The 10,389-nt window shown below is 35.8% G+C and overlaps 1 long non-coding RNA gene across 2 annotated transcripts; it reads left to right on the plus strand.

The window, feature by feature from the left end:
• The first annotated feature begins 7,344 nt into the window (after window positions 1-7,344).
• Window positions 7,345-10,389, plus strand: LOC125268214. Of its 2 annotated transcripts, XR_007184837.1 has the most exons (4): window positions 7,345-8,357; window positions 8,722-8,802; window positions 9,792-9,857; window positions 10,036-10,389. It is a non-coding gene; the product is annotated as an uncharacterized LOC125268214 (long non-coding RNA). The 2 variants fall into 2 exon arrangements; XR_007184836.1 differs by having other exon boundaries at window positions 7,345-8,802.

Consider the following 10,389-nt stretch of genomic DNA (forward strand, 5'->3'; position numbering starts at 1 on the left):
TTCTTGGATAGTTAATAAACCCTGTTGTAATTGTGGATCGCCGTGCTCACCTCATCTCTCAGCATACGCTTGTAACAGTGTTGAAAAAAAAAAAAATTATGTAGTTTGAACTATAGTATTAAAAATATATTTGATTTGATGTTTCATAAATTACATTTGACTGCATATTAGATATTTACTTAGAAAAAATTTACTTACATTTTTATAGAGCATAGCACAGTACACTCCACGACTACAACAATAATGACACAGAGGAACGATATCATTGGAATCACTTTTTTTTTTCTCCTATAAAATGTATGACCTATAAAAACACTGACAGTCAATCAGAATCTATCCTGCTTTAAAGAGGTTGAGCACTTAAGACAGCAGATGATAAGTGGAATGTGCTTAAAATAAGCGGTTATTGGTTGTTGGTGTGGACCCAACATAGTTATCATTATTAGTTACTGTTAAACAGGCCTTAAGACATATCACAAGAGTTGCTCTATTTTTGTCAGCTAAGTTGTAAAAGCCTGTAATAAAATTATATTATATTAATTATATATATATATAATTTAACAATTTTTTTTCTTCGAACTTTTTCAAAAAGCATTCTGGAAAGCACATTTCCAGAAACAAATGATGGACATAAAAAGTAAATATTACACTTAACATGAGTTTAAGAGTTTTTCTGATTCAGCAGTAAAGAACATTTTTTGTTCTGGGGACTGAAGTCAAGCCAATACAAATAAAAACAAATCTCATCTTCAGGCACCTCAGAGCTCTGCAATCTCAGAGTTACAGTCATATTCACACATGGGGGTAATGAGTTTCTTTGTACTCTCACATGTCTTTCAGGGTCCTATACAATCCTTCACTGCAATAGCCATATACATGAACCCAGTGAACTTGACATACAGATGATATATTTAACCAACCTGCAGGCTGCTTTGACCCAGTGTGTGCTTTTCCTCTGAGGGCATTTCCAGTATTTGAAACCTGCCCGCCCACACTTACACACACACAATCTCACTCTTTCAAAAGATAAGCAGAGATTGCAAAGCATCATGATGCAATGAGCCCCAGACTTGCATGCTATTTACAGCTATTTAAATCACATGATTAATTTCAACACCAGTTCTCTTTTTTTCGGATGACTACCAAATATAGTACACCTACATTTTAATATTTTTCTTGATGACTATAATTTGTATATGTATGGTGTTTTTGTTTTAAAACCATGCCTTTATTAAATTTATATTAGTGCTGTCAAATCGATTAACCGTGATTAATCAAATCTAACATAAAAGTTTGTTTACATAATATATGTGTGTATATTTATTGTTACATAAGAGCCAATCAAGCCAAAATTCATTCAGGCACTCTCACACACATACATTCTCCTTTTACATACATACATTTCTACTTTCACACATACATTAGAGTAGAAATGTATGTACATGAAAGGAGAATGTAAGTGTGTGAAATGCCCAGAATGAATTATGGCTTGTACGGCCCCTCATAGTTACATTTATATTATATATATGTCACACACACACACACACACACACACACACACACACATACAGTATATATACATAATATACATAAATATATAATATATAAATCTAATAATATTTATATACATATATTATGTAGACAAACTTTTATGTTAGATTCCATTAATCCTGATTAATTGTTCTGACAGCACTGATTTATATGGATATAAACATATATTTGTGAAATATCAAAATTTTTATAATTATTATTTTTATTTTATAATAATAATAATTTAATATTAATTGATTATAATAATCAGTACTTCATTTTTATGGAAGGGTCATGAGTCTATATTATTATAATAGGGAGTCAAACATTTTTAAATTATTTATATTTATTCTAAATTCATTAGGAAAATTAAGAAATTATTCTATAGCAAATCAGTGACATTATATGTATGTATATAGCACTATGATGACTTTTTAATTTACTTTTGTAAAGTTGGTTGTGAAGTAAGCAAGCTGATAAATCATCCTCTCAGTGTCACTCACATGACCAGGACATGTCTCTGTCCACTCTACCTTCACGAGTCACGACTAAGCACCGTGATCCCATAGAAGTTCACTGGCTGCCACGGTCATGTGACCAAATATTGCATTGCCTTCAGGAAAACTCACATGGAGACAGAAATAGCTGTAGTGTTGTAACATAGATATGTGTTGGCTGTGTGTCTGCACTCCTTATGAGATGCCTGAATAAGATATTTGATATCATTACATGTATTGGCTCATCTTGAACTTATAATAGCATGAATAGCATGATGCAAAAACAAATGTTTTCTTTAACCATGCTACTCTAGAAATGCGCTGTTTACAGTCAGTCATGATTCATTAATTCCACAAGCGTCCAATAACGGGGTGTTGCAGAAGTCCCCTGCTGAAAAATCCAGCCTAAACCAGTATGGATTCCAGTATGGAGAATCTACTTTATTTCATTAACTGCGACATTGCTTCAATGTTACTTTTACTCTCTATAGATTGGTACCATGTGAAAACTGAGCAATGTTTGTTTAACACTGGAGATTTTACCATGTAAACATGTAACCAGCAACTTGTACATTTCTTTATTAATTTATTCAAATTAATTAGGAAAATTGTCTTAGTCTTTAACTATGAACACACACTAAGAAATGTGATATGTAACACATATGTTTTGTTGTGGTCTTGCTGTGATCATACCAGCACCCAAAAGACAACATATGCTGTCCACCAGCATCCCAAGCTGGTCCCAGCAACTACCATCCCATGGTGTTCCAGCGTACAAAACACACCTTATGCTATAATGACCAGCAATGATGGATTTTTCAGCAGGGTCCACATGGATACTGAAAAGTTTGTTTGGTCATGTGATCTCCATGTGTACAACATTTCTCAAAAGTACTATTTCTTTTCTTTATGAGCAGGTGGCTTTAAGAGTGTGTTTTCAGCACCAAGGAAGGGCATTTCACACTAGCAATGTGCCTGTGATACTGGATATGAATGCCTGAGCTTCTTCTATTCCTGACTCTAAGCTGTATCACCTTTAAAATCTGGCAGAGAACTGCACATATCATGACATACATGAAAGATCATATAACAGACACCATTCATTCATGTTCACACATGTAAGTATACAAATAGACATAGTGTAAAGAGAATGATTGTTCCGCAGCAACTCTGGACTAACCTATGAAACTGGACAAAATCCACATGGCTACTGATAGAGCAGATGGTGTTCTCTTGACCGTTATTCATAGTAGCAGAGGACTTTGGTTCACAATGTTTTTCAGGGATAAAGTACAGCTAGAGGTGCAGGGATTGGCAGAACTTGTGTTGTGTATGAGTGCAAAGAAAGATTAGGTACTGCAATTTCCCGGGGCACCAGCCTCGGAAACAAAAAAGCAAACATGAAAATAATATGTTGTGGTATCTTGTATTGCTACTTCACCAAAAATGTGATTTTATTTTTCATAACTTTACGTATAATTACACCTGAAAACTAAGAATTGCAACTTTAACTTCTTGTAATTCCAACTAAAGCCATGGGCCTAATTCATGGTGGTAAGTGTCAGTAATTAAAACTAGTTCCTCAGTTAGTAAAAAGCTATTATTCATTTAGCAGTGTTGTTTGAGCTGATTGCTAAAGTGTGATCACTAATTATTAGGCTACCATTCAAGTTTAACATTGCAAACATACTTAGGACTAACTAATTACTTGATGAAAGACAGGTTTGGAACAACATGAGAGAGAGTAAATGATGATAAATTCATTTTTGGGTTCAACCTCTTGTCTGAAATGGTGAAAATTACATGAAAATTACATGAAAATTACTGAAAATGTCAGCCTTAAGTGTGCTGTCTTTTTAAAATGCAATTTCTTATTGGACTTGCATTTATTTACATACGTTGCAGAGATCTGTCTTTTCTTTCATACGGTCATTTAAATATGTATTGCCTTTCCATGACTTTATGTGTAGATTCTCATGCACAGTCAACAGAAAACAAGGTCTTTCAAGCATAAAAACTAAGCTTACCTAAAACTTGCTTCCTTCAGAAAAAGCTATTTCTCAATTATTTATATATTTGAACTGGATTTCATAAAAGTAGTGTAAGACTTGATTTTCCTGCTAAGGCAAAAAGCTGAAATCAAGCACCCTGCAATAAAGCAATAAAACTCATCTGAGGAGAAGATCTCAAAGAAATAGGACACTGCCTTGCCCAAACTCTCCTCACTCATGTACCCCCCCCCCCCCCCCCAACTCCTACTCTCTTCCTTTCCCTTCATTTCAAGTCACTAAAAGTTCTCCAAGAATGCATATTCTATGTATGATGTATCTTGTGTATCTCACTTTCATGTTTGGTATCATTTTAAATGTCTCAGTGCGATTGGTAAAATGGTCTCAATTTTACAGCAGTAACTTATATTATGAGAAAGACTGAAAACTTATGAGAATTTTGTTCTCCTTTTTGGGTGTAGTCTTTTCAAGATATCTGATAACCCACTCCTTTGATTTATTCTGGACTCTCCTGAAATCATTATGACCAGTAGATTATTGGAGGCTGATGTAAATCTGTGTCCAGGATAGAACAAACTGAAGGATCAAGAATGAATGGAGCAGTATAGGCACGTCATTTGAAGACCTTTTGATTTCTGTCTATCACTGATTTAGCAAGATGTATGGAAGTGGCTAAATTAAATACACTTTTTTTTACGAATGAGCAGTAGGCAACTGACTAAAAGTTATTTAGGGCTGTCAAACGATTAATTGCATACAAAATAAAAGTTTGAGTTTGCATAATATATGTGTGAGTAATGTGTGTAAATAATATGTATATAAAAATACACACAAATTAATGTATATATTTAAGAGAAATATGTTATTTATGTACAAAAAAATTTATTTATATATAATATAAATTATATAAAAATATAAATAAATACATATACTTGTAAATATTTCTCAGATATATTCATGGATGTGTTTGTATTTATACATAATAATTACACACAGTACACCCACATATATTAAAGTTAAAGTTATTAGCTAACTTATTACACCCTCTGATGAAGATCAGACTGGCTAGTTTGTGTCTGTGAAGATAACCGCAAACCCGGGGCGAGTATATCCCTGTGCGGCATCAGGTCCGTAATGAACGAATAATTGAAACTACGGGATACCCCGAATTCCTAATTAGAAACACGATCTAAGAGTAATCGTTTGAAATTGGAGTCAGATTAAGTGCGCAGCTAAAGTAAAATTGAAACTTAATTCTAAAAATTAAGTGAATTTCACAGGGGCGCTGAAAAGACATACACGCATTATACCTTCGCCCAGGCCATCGGAATCCATTTTACAGTAGCGTCTGGAACACTGTCTGTATGAACGTGCAACAAGAGTCAAGCCCGTATTCTTACTAGTAAGCATAACGACAGTGACCAACGTAATATTAAAGATGGCAACGTCCATAAAACTGAAAAGTATTATCACTTTTGACATGACACGAAACCAACTGAACTGCGGGTGTATCCAATTCAAAATTCATTAACCAACAGCAGCATGTAAACACGCGCTAGCTGTAGTCTTTAACCGTTGCACTCGCGTGTCACGTCCTTTGCAACGTGTCGCGCATGACACAGCATGTGAATTTGGAAAAAAAACACAAAACTGACGGGAGCAGCTCCGGTGGAGAACAGTGACTGGATCTAACACTTTAAGATGACGCACTGCTCATATCTCTGGCGCTGTAAGTTACCGAAAGCGAAACCACACACAAAACACCTTAGAAGAGCGGCTCTCTCGCACTGTATGCCGTGACAGACAACTAGTTGTTCAGTACGGTTCCGTTCACAAAGTGCGAAAATTCTCAGAATGCAGTTGTGAGTCCTGAAAATTTACGGGTGTGAGTTCGGTTATAGAATGCGGTTGCCACAGCCGTAAATAACCATACTGTGTGTGAACATAACCGTATTAAGGACTCAAATACAGGTCTGACAACCTTATTCTGCTTCTGTGTGAACATGGCCCTAGGTGGAGAGCGGAATGTGCTGTAATTGCACACATTGACAGCTGATAAGACGAGATGGTCCTCACTGCAGAACACAAAATCCAGGGGGCGGGATCCAACTCCTCCCACTTTACATATCCCTTAACCTACCCGACTCCGCCCCCTGGATCTTGAGTGTTCTGCAGTGAGGGGCTACTGGATAAGACACCAACTCAAACATGAACTTTTGCCAAAACCTAAAATGAAAAGCTGTGTTTATATAATCTCAGGCTTTCTGTCTGTATATCTGTGAGTATTATGTAGCGTTCTCTGTACAGAGAGCTATTAGTTCTACCAGAAAGACTCGGGTAGGTAAGATAACGTGACAACCATATTTATTAACAATCAGCAAGCAAAATGTTGTAAGAAAGTTCTTTGGCGTAGGCCCCGTCCGTAGCTCAGATCCTAAAGGGTTGCAGACTCTGCATTTCCTGCCTGAAGATGAAGGCAGGGGCATAGCTGACCCCCTGGGAGGTATGGACAGGGACCATCCTGGTGGTGGTGGGGAGGATGGAGGTGAAGGTTTGCGTCAGCATCTGCGGACTCAAACATGTGTTAGCAATCTTTTATACTCCAAGTGCAAGATAATGATTGGTTAGCTCTAATTAATTGATGACGTAACATTGAGTCTTCCTGGCAGAACTTGCGCTAGAGCTTTCATTGTTCTTTGTGTAGCTTACAATTATTCGTATACTAAAAGCTATGGGTAAAGTTTTTGATGCAATTCAGTCTGTACAGAATTGTTCTTTCTTTCTTTTTTTTTGCAATAAGTCAGTATTGTCAAAGTTGATCATATAAATTTTCTTTATACCATATTTTTGTTGAATTCCTGATTTTGATTGGGCAACATACATTCCAAAAATGTGGATTCATTGTAAATGCACAGATATGAATTATTCCAGGTTTTTTCTACAAATAAATAAATAAAATAAAATCTGTCATTGTTGTCAGTTACACTTTGGAATTGTACATGGCATGCCATTTATGCATGTACAACACAATACACAAGTCCCACACATGCTGGAAATGATCACTCTCAGTCCAGGTACAAAAGAAAACATTTCCACCTACTCAAAACACACATACACACAGCCAAAAGCATATGAATTACAGACTATTGATTGAGACTTGTTGGCCAACATGTGACAGATTTCAAAGGGAATTATACTTTGGCAGAACACTGCACTGGCACATTCAGTACAAAACACCCACCATATAAGCAATTTTAGTGAAAAACTTTGATGCAACTTTACCAAACTACCATCTGCGAGTACATATTTAATAAGAAGGCCGTGGTCCTTCTTTCAGTGATGTACATATGCAGATCAAAGAGGAACCTGTGATCTTATGTTCAGGGGTTGTGCATGTGCATGGTGAGCATATTTGAGAGGAGCACACAGGCTTCTGTTTTTGTCTACTTTCCAGTCATGACCCTACCAGACTAATGTCACGTACGCATGTTTGTTTACAAGTTTTCGCTCAATGGTTGCAGACTGCTAATCTGCTAATTGATTTATTTACTTATAAATATAGTAAATATAGGATAGTAAATATAGGAATAGGAATATAGGTAGTAAATATAGGATTAATCTGATCAATGTTCTTCTCTTCAACAGTATTTCTAAGAAACTTTTTAAATAGATATTTAAATAAATAGCTTTCTATGTAACAACGTGCCATCTCCATTCTTAAAATATGATAATAATTATTATTAGACTAACCATAACCCCCCAGACTTAAAATTACATTAAATTTTTATTTAAATTAAATTTTACTTTTTTAAATTGTTAAAATGTATTTAAAGGTACACTATGTAACCTTTTTTGTTCAGAATTAACAAAATTGAAATGAGTCAATACATCATCAATGCTTCTTTCAAAATGTTTGGAATGTGTGTGTGTTTTTTCTTACCCTGATTCACTATAGTAAGTTTGTTATAATTTATATTTTAGACATAGCATGATGGTTTTCTCCTCACCTGTGCATGTCTTGACATATCTATAAATAGAGAAAAGTTCAGGCTACATTGATGCATGTGTGGTGTGGGAGTGGCATAAGATTGTTGTCACAATGACTGAGAAAGGTTGACATGGAGCTCAAACTTCTGGAGAATTAGCCATTTTTAAAAAAAACGCTGAACAAAGGAGAGTCTGCTGCCAAAAAGACAAAGTGGTAGAGCTTGTAATAAAATGAGAATCAATATTGGCTTGGCTTTTTGGTGATGGCGAGAAGAACTCAGGGATTTGAAATGTTGTAAAGTAACGCGGAGATGGCATTTTTATTATGCAACAAGTGAGTAATGTATTTTATTGAACAGTTAAATTGCAATATGTAGCTTTCTAACAGAGTTCATTGTAAAGCATTATCTATTGTGAAAGGTCATTTCATTATAGGTTGTTGTAGCGCTGTGCTGGAATTTATTTACAAGGAAGTACTGTGTCTATTAATGGGTTTAGCTACACTGTTACACTGTAATATCGCTGTAGATTTAGCAGCACAGTACTGTAAAAACCTACAGTAGGTACAGTAACACATTTCTATATTACAGTAAAATACTGTAATTTATATTGCATTCTGGGTCATTTTGATTGAGCGGGAATATTTTACAGTATATTTTAGTGTGTAACCCTGCTGTAACCCTGCTGTAATATACCAGGCAATAATACAGGATCACACAGACAGAAGAACACAGCCGCTGGTGACTGGAGAAGCAGAACGGTGTATTTCTGGAAGTTCGGTAAGTTAATTTTACTATTAGGTTTTTACAAAGTGATTCTTTTTTTTCTGGAATGAAACTAAACATTTAGGCAGCGAATGCTGCTAGCTGTAGTCGAAAACACCGTTATTAGACGTGTAACGTTACGCGCTGTTTCGCCCCTCTGCTCTCCTGACATTTTAAAATCTAACTCAGTGTATTAGCTTCGGGTTTATTTCGACCAAACTCGATGTCGATGATTGTTGGAACCGTGGAAAGACGAACCGAAACGGGTTTGGTGAGTTTTAATTTGTTTCTGTCGAGTTTGAACGAAGTTTGTTTTACTAATGTGCGCGAGGTTGGGATCTGCTGGGAGATCGATAGACGGCCGTTTGTGTTTAAACAATGATCTTGCGATTGAAAAAAAAGTCTATTCCTGTGGGGATCCTTTCCATAATGTTTCCGATCCGAGCCTGTCAGTGACAAAACAAGCACTTTTATAGTCGTACACTGACGGTGCACACAAGTTCAAACGTATTATATTGCAGTCCACTGACGGCTGCAGCGGCCGCGGTCATCACAGTTAGTGCTTAGGCACAAAAACATGGAAGAAGACGGCCCAGAACGAAAATACTTAAGTTTCACTTGAAACGTACTGTAAATGGGTGGTTTGGGGTCAGAGAGATTGGCTATTGTTAACTTGACGAGATTATTACTGCATCTATTTAGGCAAGAAGACCCTGTTCTGTAGTATAGTGATTGTAATGACAATAAACGATTATGATAATAATAAAAAAAATATGAATTGGTGTGTAAATTACTTTTATCACCGTTAATAATTATCTATTAGACAACAAAGCAAGTATAATGCATGCCATTGCAAAATATTTAGCAAGGTCAAGGATAATATTTTACTAACCTAGATGTGTTATTGAAGTAGGCCGAAATGCATGTGGCAACAGTGTATGTGTTAGCCTATCCCTAACAAGCAACATCAATGAATAACAATTTATTTTGATTTCTTCCAACAGTGTGATCCACTTGTCTTTGCATCCTGGGAAGTGCATTGCTGTCACAAGGAAGCATATGAGTATTTTGTAAGTATTAGCCATAATAATACAACCTTTTAAACTTTAAAAATAAGTTGCATTTTGTTTTGCTACAGAATTTTCATTTGACATTTCTATCTTACACTGTCTCATCATCTTTATTGGTGCTGTGGATAACAGTTTTTGTAATATGTGTATTTGTGTGTGTGCTTTGACTTTGTTACAGTTTCGGCATTGAAGGGAAGAAATGTACTGCCCGACAGGGAGTAAGCAGAAGATCAGGACGTGGTGCAGAGTGCTGGCCATCAACCTGCATGTCAACAGCTTTGTTCGGTCCTTTGTGTTTAAATGGAAGACTTCACACTGAGGGACTGTAGCCTGTTTGCAACCATCCACGTGCCCTTCAGTTAGGGGTGAAGGTTGTGGGACACTTGTTGTTTTTGCTCACTTTTTAAGATAAATCAAATTGCTGATGCACAGTACCAGGGCCATTGCTGATGGGGCGAAAGATGGTGACAATTCTGAAATGTTTTGAAATGTTTAAATATATTGATTGAATAAAAATACATTTTTTAATTTA

The sequence above is a fragment of the Megalobrama amblycephala genome, linkage group LG5 (genome assembly GCF_018812025.1).
Source record: "Megalobrama amblycephala isolate DHTTF-2021 linkage group LG5, ASM1881202v1, whole genome shotgun sequence".
In the NCBI taxonomy this organism is placed as follows: Eukaryota; Metazoa; Chordata; class Actinopteri; order Cypriniformes; family Xenocyprididae; genus Megalobrama; species Megalobrama amblycephala.